This window comes from Onychostoma macrolepis, chromosome 16 (assembly GCF_012432095.1).
Source record: "Onychostoma macrolepis isolate SWU-2019 chromosome 16, ASM1243209v1, whole genome shotgun sequence".
Lineage (NCBI taxonomy): Eukaryota > Metazoa > Chordata > Actinopteri > Cypriniformes > Cyprinidae > Onychostoma > Onychostoma macrolepis.
The window spans coordinates 15,089,085-15,100,300 of NC_081170.1; positions in this window are offsets into that span (position 1 = coordinate 15,089,085).

Sequence of the window (11,216 nt, forward strand, 5' to 3'; positions counted from 1 at the left end):
ATACTTCTACTGTTATTGAGGTGGGATACGGGTAAGGTTAGGGACAGGTTTGGTGGTATGGGTAGGTTTAAGGGTGGGTTAAGGTGTAAGGGATGGGTCAACAGTGTAAATATAAATGTAATTACAGAAATTAATTACAGATGTAATTACATATAGGCCTAGGTATTTTTTAAATATAAGTGCAATGTAAAAACATGTATGTACATAATAAGTGCATTGTACCAAGTGATTAATTGAAATGTAAGTACACAGTAGTTAAGGCCACCTAATATAAAGTGGGCCCGAAAATGTTAAGTGTTTCAAGGTTGGGTATATCAGGTCTACTTTAGGAATGCCATCAGCATCTGAGGAATGCATTACTTCTCAAACTTTTTAGGGGTCAAATCGGTGCTGGAATGCTATTGTGATTATATTGATTTTCCTCTTCTCACATGCACAGCTACTCAGGTGCACAGACACACCTCAACCCGACACTAGGTGGCACATGCCTTTTTTCTAAATCACATGGCTTTTGACTTTGTACATAGTGTCAAACTTATAATTTTGTGAGAATCACCAATAAAGAGGTAATATTATACCTATAATCAAATGTATGTTTTTGACAATAATTATGCAAAAGTATGTGGTAGCCTCAAAATTCATGTTTCTCATGCATCCTTGCACAATTTTGTCTGCCAATCTACAAACCAGCCATAAACAAAAATCATTAAAATCATTTAAAACCATTAAAAATTCATTTAATTGTTGTGGAGATATAGTCTGATATATTTTGAATGCGAACCATGTAAATTAATCTTGTGAATGGAATCACAATGGTCCCAATTCTGGGAATTCTGGGACCATATTCAGAAGTGACAGAATTGACATTTGCAGGAGCCTAAAGGGTTATTGAAACTCCACAATGCCTAGAGAGCCTAATTGAAACTCTACAATGTATAATGTAAATATAAATGTATTATACATTTTCTTACAAAATTCCTTCAAAATATTCATACAGATTCTTATAAAAAAATTTATGAAAATTCTCACAAAATTTCTTATAAATTCTCTTATTTTTTATAGTTTTTCTTAAAAAGTATACATAAATATATTATGTACACATCCCCAAATAAGCAATACAACCAGACGCAAGTATTGCTTCTTCAAGTCAAGGGGCAAGACATTAACAGGATTTTCCGACCCTGCAAGATGCTTACAGTGCCCTCCACTAATATTGGCACCCTTGATAAATATGAGCAAAGGCGGCTGTGAAAAAAAAATCTGCATTGTTTATCCTTTTGATCTTTCACTGAAAAAATTCACAAAATTCTAACCTATCATTGAAGTAAAACAATTGAAAGTGGGGAGAAAGTCTCATGATGAAATAAATGTTTTTCTCCAATAAATGTTTTCCACAATTATTGGCACCCCTAGAAATTCTTATGAGTAAAATATCTATGAAGTATATTCCCATTCATATTTACATTTTTTTTTTAGCATACCAGGGTGACTAGGAGCATGAAATTGTCCAGCCATGACTTCCTGTTCCACAGGATTATAAATATGAGGAACACAAAGGCCAAATTCCCTTAATCATCCATCACAAGGAGTAAAAAGAATATAGTTCTAATGTGCAGAACAAGATTGTTGAGCATCACAAAATAGAAAGTGGCTGTAAGAAAAGCGTTATTGTCACGAATCTGGTCCATGCACTTCCGCTCCCTCACCACCAGAGGTCACCCGCTCATCACATGGACTCTTGCACTTCACCATCTAACTACATTTCCCATCATCCATTGCACAGATATCACAGCTGTCACCAATCACTCATTGCACTAATCACACGCACACCTGATCCTACGCACACGCAATCACACACTCTATTTAAGCTTTCTCTGCCTCACTGCCGAGTATTGTATGCGTTTACCGCTCCCCTAGCCGTAGCTACTCTACAGAGCCCTTGTCAGTATCATAGTTGTGGATTACCTGTTCACCTGTGTTTGTTTCTAACCCGTGTTTCCTGGATTAACCCTTTCTGTGCCATTCCGTGTTTCTTTTCAGTTCTTGTATTGTTCTACGTTTTTCACTCCCCTAGTGTTAGCTGCGATACGGAACTTTTGTTGTTTTCTAGTCTGTGTTCCTAGTGTTTACCCCTGTCTCCCTGTTCGGACTCTGATTATTTCCCTTGCCTGGATTATAGCTCGTGTACCTGGATTATCTCTCTGCCTTGCCCCATTGGATACTGTTCGTCGATCGTCGACCCACGCTTGCCCTAGGTTTACTCTGTCTTGTCCCTGCCATACCTGTTTGCCATTGTTTTGACCCTGCCTGTATTTATGACCATGCCTTTAAATAAAAGCTTGCACATGGATCCGCACGTCTCACGTCTCATCAGCCACGTTACAGAATACTCGGCCACACAAGGATCCAGCAGCTTTTCTAACTGACCCTGGTCAGGTATGGACCCATTCTACCAGCTGCTCGATCTACGACAGAGGAGTTCATCCATCGAAGAGTATGTCACTCAATTCTGTGAGTTAGCTTATATGATTCCCTTTGAGGTTGTATTAAAAGACATTTTCCGTTTTGGATTGAGCGAGCCAGTCAAGTCATGTTTACCTGAGGGGAAATTTAACTGCAGTTTAATGGATTTTTTTGGACTATGCTTTACTGTGTGCTGGCTCTTTGTTCACTGTGGGTGTTGCAGAAGAGGAACGCGACACCGCGTCTAATACGGTAATGGCGGACGCACCAGATCCCGTTCACAAAATGGCGACCACCACAACACCGTCATGTCATTCCTGCCAGTTATGAATCAAGTCAAGTCACAGTTGATGTCAGAGAGTCAAGTCAAGCCACAGTTGATCTTAAAGAACCAAGACAAGTTACAGTTGATCTTCGCGAGTCAAGCCAAGTCGCAGTTGGTCGTCATGAATCGAGTCACGTCTCAGCTGTTTGTCCAGAGTCACAGCAGCACGTCACAGCTGCTCGTCCAGAGTCACCGCAGCACGTCTCCGCTGACCTTCCAGAGTCGGGTCACGTCTCCGCTGACCGTCCAGAGTCACAGCCCGTCACGGCTGACACACCCAGATCATCAAGGTCAGTCTTCCATTATACCGGTTTGATGTCTAGTTTGAGGGATGTACCGCTGGTGTCTGCACGCGCAGCTGGTATCCCCAAACCCACTCACTCTAACCCTCCTGTTCTTTTGCATATTCCCCTGTCCGAAGCGCTTCCCCCTGATGGGAATCGCTTTGTTGCGTTTGGGCTGCGTACACCACTGCAGAACTGCCCGAGGTGGCGGCACACGCTGCAGAAACTCCAGAAGCGGCGGGGCTCGCCTCGGCCCCTTGTATGGTGGTGGCGCCCTGCAATGTTCTCTCGGTCTGTCGAGGAGACCGTTACCGCTGTAGAACTTCCAGAGGTGGCGGCAACCGCTGCAGAACCTCCAGAGGTGTCAGTGGTATCCACTCACCAACTCTCGTCTTGCTCTGCCACGGCCACGGAGCCCGTCCTTGATTCCTCGTCCTGTCCAGTTTCGGCCAAGGAGGTCGTCCCTGAACTCTCTTCTCGTCCTGTCATGGCTATGGAGGCCATCTATGAATCCTCGTCCTGTCGCAGCCAGAAGGGCTGTCCCTGAACTCTCGTTCTGTCCTATCACGGCCAAGGAGGCCGTCTGTGAACACTCGTCCTGTTCTGAATCAGGTTTTGAATTGTCTGTCGGTCCCATCTCCCCTAATGAGTCTGTTTTTGAACTGTCTGTCTTGCACGTTTCTGTCCCTAAACTGTCTGCTTCTGTCTATGCCCCAGATTTTGAGTTACCTATCAGTCCTGTCCCAGCCAATGCGTTTGTTTATGAACTGTCGTCCTGTCCAGTCCTAGTTGGGGAGCTCTGTCACGAATCTGGTCCATGCACTTCCGCTCCCTCACCACTAGAGGTCACCCGTTCATCACATGGATTAACCCTTTCTGTGCCATTCCGTGTTTCTTTTCAGTTCTTGTATTGTTCTGCGTTTTTCACTCCCCTAGTGTTAGCTGCGATACGGAACTTTTGTTGTTTTCTAGTCTGTGTTCCTAGTGTTTACCCCTGTCTCCCTGTTCGGACTCTGATTATTTCCCTTGCCTGGATTATAGCTTGTGTACCTGGATTATCTCTCTGCCTTGCCCCATTGGATACTGTTCGTCGATTGTCGACCCACGCTTGCCCTAGGTTTACTCTGTCTTGTCCCTGCCATACCTGTTTGCCATTGTTTCGACTCTGCCTGTATTTATGACCATGCCTTTAAATAAAAGCTTGCACATGGATCCGCACGTCTCGTCAACCACGTTACAGTTATAGCATTGAAAATCCCCATTTCCACCATCAGGGCAATTAAGAGGTTCCAATCAACTAAAGATGTTAAAAATCTGCCTGGAAGAGGACGTGTCAATCGTCCTAATGCACGGTGAGGAGGAGAGTTTGAATGGCCAAAGACTCTCCAAGGATCACAGCTGGAGAATTGTAGAGATTAGTTGAGTCTTGGGGTCAGAAACCTAAAAATATATATATCAAACATCCCCTACATCACCACATGTTGTTCGGGAGGGTTTCAAAGAAAATTCTCCTCACTCATCCAAACACAAACTCCAGCAAATTCAGTTGTCAGACACGACTGGAACTTCAAATGGGACTGGCTTCTATGGTCAGATGAAACTGAAAAAAGAGCTTTTTGGCAGCAAACCCACCAGAGTTTAGTACAAACAGGGATAAAAAGTACTCCATGTCCACGGTTAAATATACTGCTGGATCTTTAATGTTGTGGGCCTGTTTTTCTGCAGGAGGTCCTGAACATCTTGTTCAGATGCACGGCATCATGGATTCTATCAAATACCAAAAAATCTAAACCTGACTGCCTCTGTTAGAAATCTTATAATGGGCCGCGTTTGGATCTTCCACCAGGACAACAATCCAAAACAAACATCAAAATAAACACAAAAACGAGTCACTGAGCACAAAATTAATCTTTTACCATGGCTGTCCCTGTCCTCTGTCCTGAACCCTACAGAAAATGAGTGGGGTGAACTGAAGAGAAGAAGTACTAACATGGAGCTGTGAATCTGAAGGATCTGGAGAGATTCTGTATGAAGAAAATGGTCTCTGATCTCTTATCAGGTGTTCTCCAAACTCTTCAGGCATTATAGGAGAAAACTCAGGGCTGTTACCCTGGGAAAAGGACGTTGCAATAATTGTGGCCAACATGAACTAGAAAAAGCATTTATTTCACAATGAGATTTTCCCCCCACTTTCAGTTGTTTTAGTTCAATGATAGGTTGGAATTTTCTGAATTTTTTGAATGAAAGATAAAAAGGATAAACAATGCAGATTTATTTTCACAGCCGCCTTTGCTTCTATTTAGCAAGGGTGCCAATATTAGTGGAGCGCACTGTAGGGCTAAATGGAAGGATGAAAAGGGCCACTCATGTCAGCCCCCCTGACTGTAGACAGAAAACTGCAGTGTGGCCATGATAGGAGTTGTTTTCTGATGTTTTCTTGTCTTATTCAATGACCTGAAACAAAAATTTGTTTTAAATCAGTGAAAAATTTTATGATTGCATGATAAAACCAAACTATAGCTGATGAGCGAAGACATCAGCAATGGCTAAATATTTCCAAAACAATTTGAAGTCCATCATTCTACAGTGAGGAAGTTCATACACAAGTGGAAGACATTCAAAACAGACACAAATCCTCCCAGGAGTGGACATCCCAGCAAATTCATCCCAAGATCAGACCGTGTAGCGCTCAGAAAAATGGCAGACTCTACAGGCCTCAGTTAACATGTTTAATGATAAGGTTCATGACAGTACAATTAGACAAATATGGGACAAGTATGGCATGTTTGGAGGGCTTGCCAGAAGAAATTTAAGCCTCTTCTATCTAAAAAAACAACAACAACAACAAAAATGGCAGCATGGTTTGGGTTAGCAAAGTTGCATCTGAACAAACCATAAAAATTCTAGAACATTACTACGAGTATGGGGATAAGGTCGGTCGCCTCCTGGCCCATCAGCTTCGCAACCGAACTGCCTCACGATTTGTTACTCAAATTGCGCAGCCTGATGGAGCATTAACCTCAGATCCTGTGGAGATTAATTCAACTTTTAAAAACTTTCTCTTTTCTGTATAAAACTGAAGCTTCTGGCTATTCAGAAGAAATGAACCAATTTCTTGGGCGTATTAACTTCCCTAGGATTGATCCTCTTTTAGTGCCTGAACTTGATGGACCCATCACCTTAGAGGAGATCACTAAGTCAATTAATTAATTGCAATCTAAGAAATCCCCTGGCCCAGATGGGTTGCCTTCCGAATTTTATAAGAAATTTCATGTCAAACTGGCCCCTCTTCTTTTGTCTGTATTTGAGGAATCTTTAGATCTAGGTATGTTGCCCCTAACACTGAGACAAGCATCTATAACTCTATTGCCTAAAGATGGGAAGGACCCAACATTATGTAACTCATACACACCTATTAGCCTTCTCAATGTTGATGTTAAGATTTTAGCCAAGATTTTGGCCTCTCGTTTAGAGACGGTACTTCCTAGTATTATCTCAGAGGAACAAACTGGATTCATTAAAGGACGGTATTCATTCTCTAACATTCGTACTCTTTTTAATATTTTATATTCAAGACAAAATAGTGTTTCCTCTGAGGTGATCATTTCGTTAAACGCCAAAAAGGCATTTGATAGGATAGAGTGGGTTTATCTGTTTAGAGTTCTGGAGGAATTTGGTTTTGGTGAGGGATTGATTTCATGGATACGTTTACTATATGCTGACCAACAAGCTTCAGTTTCTACTAATAGTATTAACTCTGAGTATTTTACCTTATCACGGGGTACACGCCAGGGATGCCCCCTGTCTCCATTACTTTTTGCCATAACCATTGAGCCCCTTTCAATAATGCTTAGAACACTTCCTATATTTCAAGGTATAATCCGCAAAGGAATCAAACACAAATTAGCCTTATACGCTGATGACTTATTACTCTACGTTACCGATCCAATTGCATCTATTCCTGAGATAATACATCTATTAGATGATTTTGGGAAATTTTCTGGGTATAAACTAAACCTGCAGAAGAGTGAATGTTTACCCATAAATCAGTCTGGCCAAAAATTCAAACAGAATGACTTACCTTTCCACTTGGAGAGTTCTAAATTCAAGTATCTTGGTGTAAATGTTACCCTTTCTTATTCTGCCTTAAAAGAAGCAAATTTTGCACCGTTAGTTTCATATATGAAGTCAGCTTTTTTAAGATGGGCAGCTCTTCCATTATCTCCACTAGGTAGGATAAACGCTGTAAAAATGAATATTCTCCCCAAATTTCTTTACCTCTTTCAAGCTATTCCTTTGTTTCTACCCAAATCTTTCTTCAAGAATATAGATAAATTAATCTCCTCTTTTATATGGGCAGGTAAAAATTATGCTTCAAAAAAATCGACTAAGTGGAGGGCTTTCCCTGCCCAATTTTATGTATTATTATTGGGCAGCAAATATTCAGAAGTTGGTGTTCTGGGTACAGGACTCCTCTTTACCCTGGTGCAACTTAGAAGCTAAGTCTTGTATTTCATCATCTCTCCCTGCTATGGTGTTCTCTTCTCTCCCTATGTCCCCTTCACATTATACGGATAATCCAATAGTATGCTCTTCTCTTAAAATATTCTTTCAATTACGACGACATTTCAAAGTTTCCTCGGCATCAACCATGGCTCCAATACATAAAAATCATCTCTTTCTTCCTCCCTTCTTAGATTCCGTATTCTCTCTCTGGGAAAAGAAAGGTCTGAAATGCTTTGAAGATCTTTTCAATAATAATGTGTTTGCAAGTTTTTCTGAATTATCGTCATCATTTAATTTACCTTCCTCTCACCTATTTCGGTACTTTCAAATTAGGCACTGTGCCTCCTCTCTGTTCTCTGGGTTTCCCGCCCTGCCTACAAAGTCTCCATGGGAGGAGGCATTTAAATTGAATCTTCATATGTGTGGGATTATTTCTAAGATACAGTATATGCAATTATCTTGTCAAATGATAATTCTCACAACATTAAAATAATCAGGGCTTGGGAAGAAGAACTTGACCTCGAGTTTGAGGATGATTACTGGAGTAGAGTATTAGACAATGTACGTACCACCACCTCATGTGCTAGACTTAGCTTTATACAATTTAAAACGATTCACAGAGCTCATCTTTCGAAGGCAAAACTTTCTAAAATATATCCCAATGTTTCAGATTTGTGTGATAAATGTAAACTTTCACCATGTAACCTTAGGTCATATGTTTGCATTTTGTTCCAAGTTGCAAAAACTTTTGGAATTCTTTCTTTAAAATACTTTCTGATGTCCTAGGGGTCGAGTTAATTGTTTGCCCTTTGATTGCAATCTTTGGTGTTCCTTCTCGGTGTCAGCCTTTAAGCCGGAGACAGGCTGACGTCATAGCTTTTGCATCTCTTCTTGCTAGGCGCAGAATACTGTTGTCTTGGATCTCCCCTCAACCCCCCTCTATTTCAGTTTGGCTCAAAGATGTGGTCTTTTTTTTCAAACTTGAAAAAATTAAGTACAATATTAGAGGTAGGGGGGAATCTTTTTTTGAAAAATGGCAACAATTTATCACATTCTTTAATGATTTACAAATCTTGAACGAGGATTGAGTAGAGATATATATGTATACCTCTTATTTTATCATTATTATGTTATCTTAATTATATTATGTGTGTATGTATATTGATGTAATTTTTTTTTTTACATATATATTTTTATTTATTTTTTTCTCACTTTTCAGTTGTCAAAGTGTACTAATTGGGGATTGCTTTGCTAGGACTGGGTAAGATTGTATTATGGTGGGTGGGGTGGTATAAAATGTAATAATGCAATTTGCAACAATAAAAATTCTAGAACAATGTCCTTTGAACAGACAAGACCAAAGTGGAGATGTTTGGCCATAATGCACAGCGCCACGTTTGGTGAAAACCCAAAGAGCATATCAGCACAAACACCTCATACCAAAAGTCACACATGCTGGTGGGGTGCTGATGATTTTGGGCTTGTTTTTTAGCCACAGAACCCTGACACCTCACAGTCATTGAATCGACCATGAACTCCTCTGGATACCAAAGTATTCTAGAGTCAGAGTTGAAGCTAAACGTCCAACAGCTAAAGCTTGGCCAAGATTGGGTCATGCAACAAAACAATGATCCCAAGCACACCATCAAATCTACAACAGAACAGCTGAAAAAGAAAGAAACCAGGTGTTGCAAACCCTGTCAAAGTTCAGACCTCATCCTGACTGAAATGCTGTGGTGAGAGTTGTGCATAAACAAATGTGCACAAACCTCAATAAACTAGAGCAACGTTGTAAAGAAGAGTGGGCCAATATTCCTTCAGAACGATGTGAGAGACTGATAAAGTCATAGAGAAAACGACAGGTGCATCTCAATAAATTAGAATGTCGTGGAGAAGTTCATCTATTTCAGTAATTCAACTCAAACTGTGAAACTCGTGTACTAAATAAATTCAATGCACACAGACTGAAGTAGTTTAAGTCTTTGGTTCTTTTAATTGTGATGATTTTGGCTCACATTTAACAAAAACCCATCTCAACAAATTAGAATATGGTGACATGCTAATCAGCTAATCAACTCAAAACACTTGCAAAGGTTTCCTGAGCCTTCAAAATGGTCTCTCAGTTTGGTTCACTAGGCTACACAATCATGGGGAAGACTGCTGATCTGACAGTTGTCCAGAAGACAATCATTGACACCCTTCACAAGGAGGGTAAGACACAAACATTCATTGCCAAAGAAGCTGGCTGTTCACAGAGTGCTGTATCCAAGCATGTTAACAGAAAGTTGAGTGGAAGGAAAAAGTGTGGAAGAAAAAGATGCACAACCAACCGAGAGAACCGCAGCCTTATGAGGATTGTCAAGCAAAATTTATTCAAGAATTTGGGTGAACTTCACAAGGAATGGACTGAGGCTGGGGTCAAGGCATCAAGAGCCACCACACACAGACGTGTCAAGGAATTTGGCTACAGTCGTCGTATTCCTCTTGTTAAGCCACTCCTGAACCACAGACAATGTCAGAGGCGTCTTACCTGGGCTAAGGAGAAGAACTGGACTGTTGCCCAGTGGTCCAAAGTCCTCTTTTCAGATGAGAGCAAGTTTTTTATTTCATTTGGAAACCAAGGTCCTAGAGTCTGGAGGAAGGGTGGAGAAGCTCATAGCCCAAGTTGCTTGAAGTGCAGTGTTAAGTTTCCACAGTCTGTGATGATTTGGGGTGCAATGTCATCTGCTGGTGTTGGTCCATTGTGTTTTTTGAAAACCAAAGTCACTGCACCCGTTTACAAAGAAAATTGTGGAGCACTTCATGCTTCCTTCTGCTGACCAGCTTTTTATAGATGCTGATTTCATTTTCCAGCAGGATTTGGCACCTGCCCACACTGCCAAAAGCACCAAAAGTTGGTTAAATGGCCATGGTGTTTGTGTGCTTGACTGGCCAGCAAACTCACCAGACCTGAACCCCATAGAGAATCTTGCATTGTCAAGAGGAAAATGAGAAACAAGAGACCAAAAAATGCAGATGAGCTGAAAGCCACTGTCAAAGAAACCTGGGCTTCCATACCACCTCAGCAGTGCCACAAACTGATCACCTCCATGCCACGCCGAATTGAATTAAAGCAAAAGCAGCCCCAACCAAGTATTGAGTACATATACAGTAAATGAACATACTTTCCAGAAGGCCAACAATTCACTAAAAATGTTTTTTTTATTGGTCTTATGAAGTATTCTAATTTGTTGAGATAGTGAATTGGTGGGTTTTTGTTAAATGTGAGCCAAAATCATCACAATTAAAAGAACCAAAGACTTAAACTACTTCAGTCTGTGTGCATTGAATTTATTTAACACACGAGTTTCACGATTTGAGTTGAATTACTGAAATAAATGAACTTTTCTACGACATTCTAATTTATTGAGATGCACCTGTATATACGTTTATTTTTCACTTAGCCATTACATGCTCATTTAAGACACTTAGAACTGGTATGCAGCTTAATGAGACATCATGTACCTCTGTTCTTTGGAGTCAAATCTGGGTCACACTGACTGATATACATATAAACAAGAGAAAATGGAGGAAGTGAAAAACGGAAGTGAAAGTAGAAATGGTTTTCATATTGTATTTATTTCAAGGAATTAATGTAC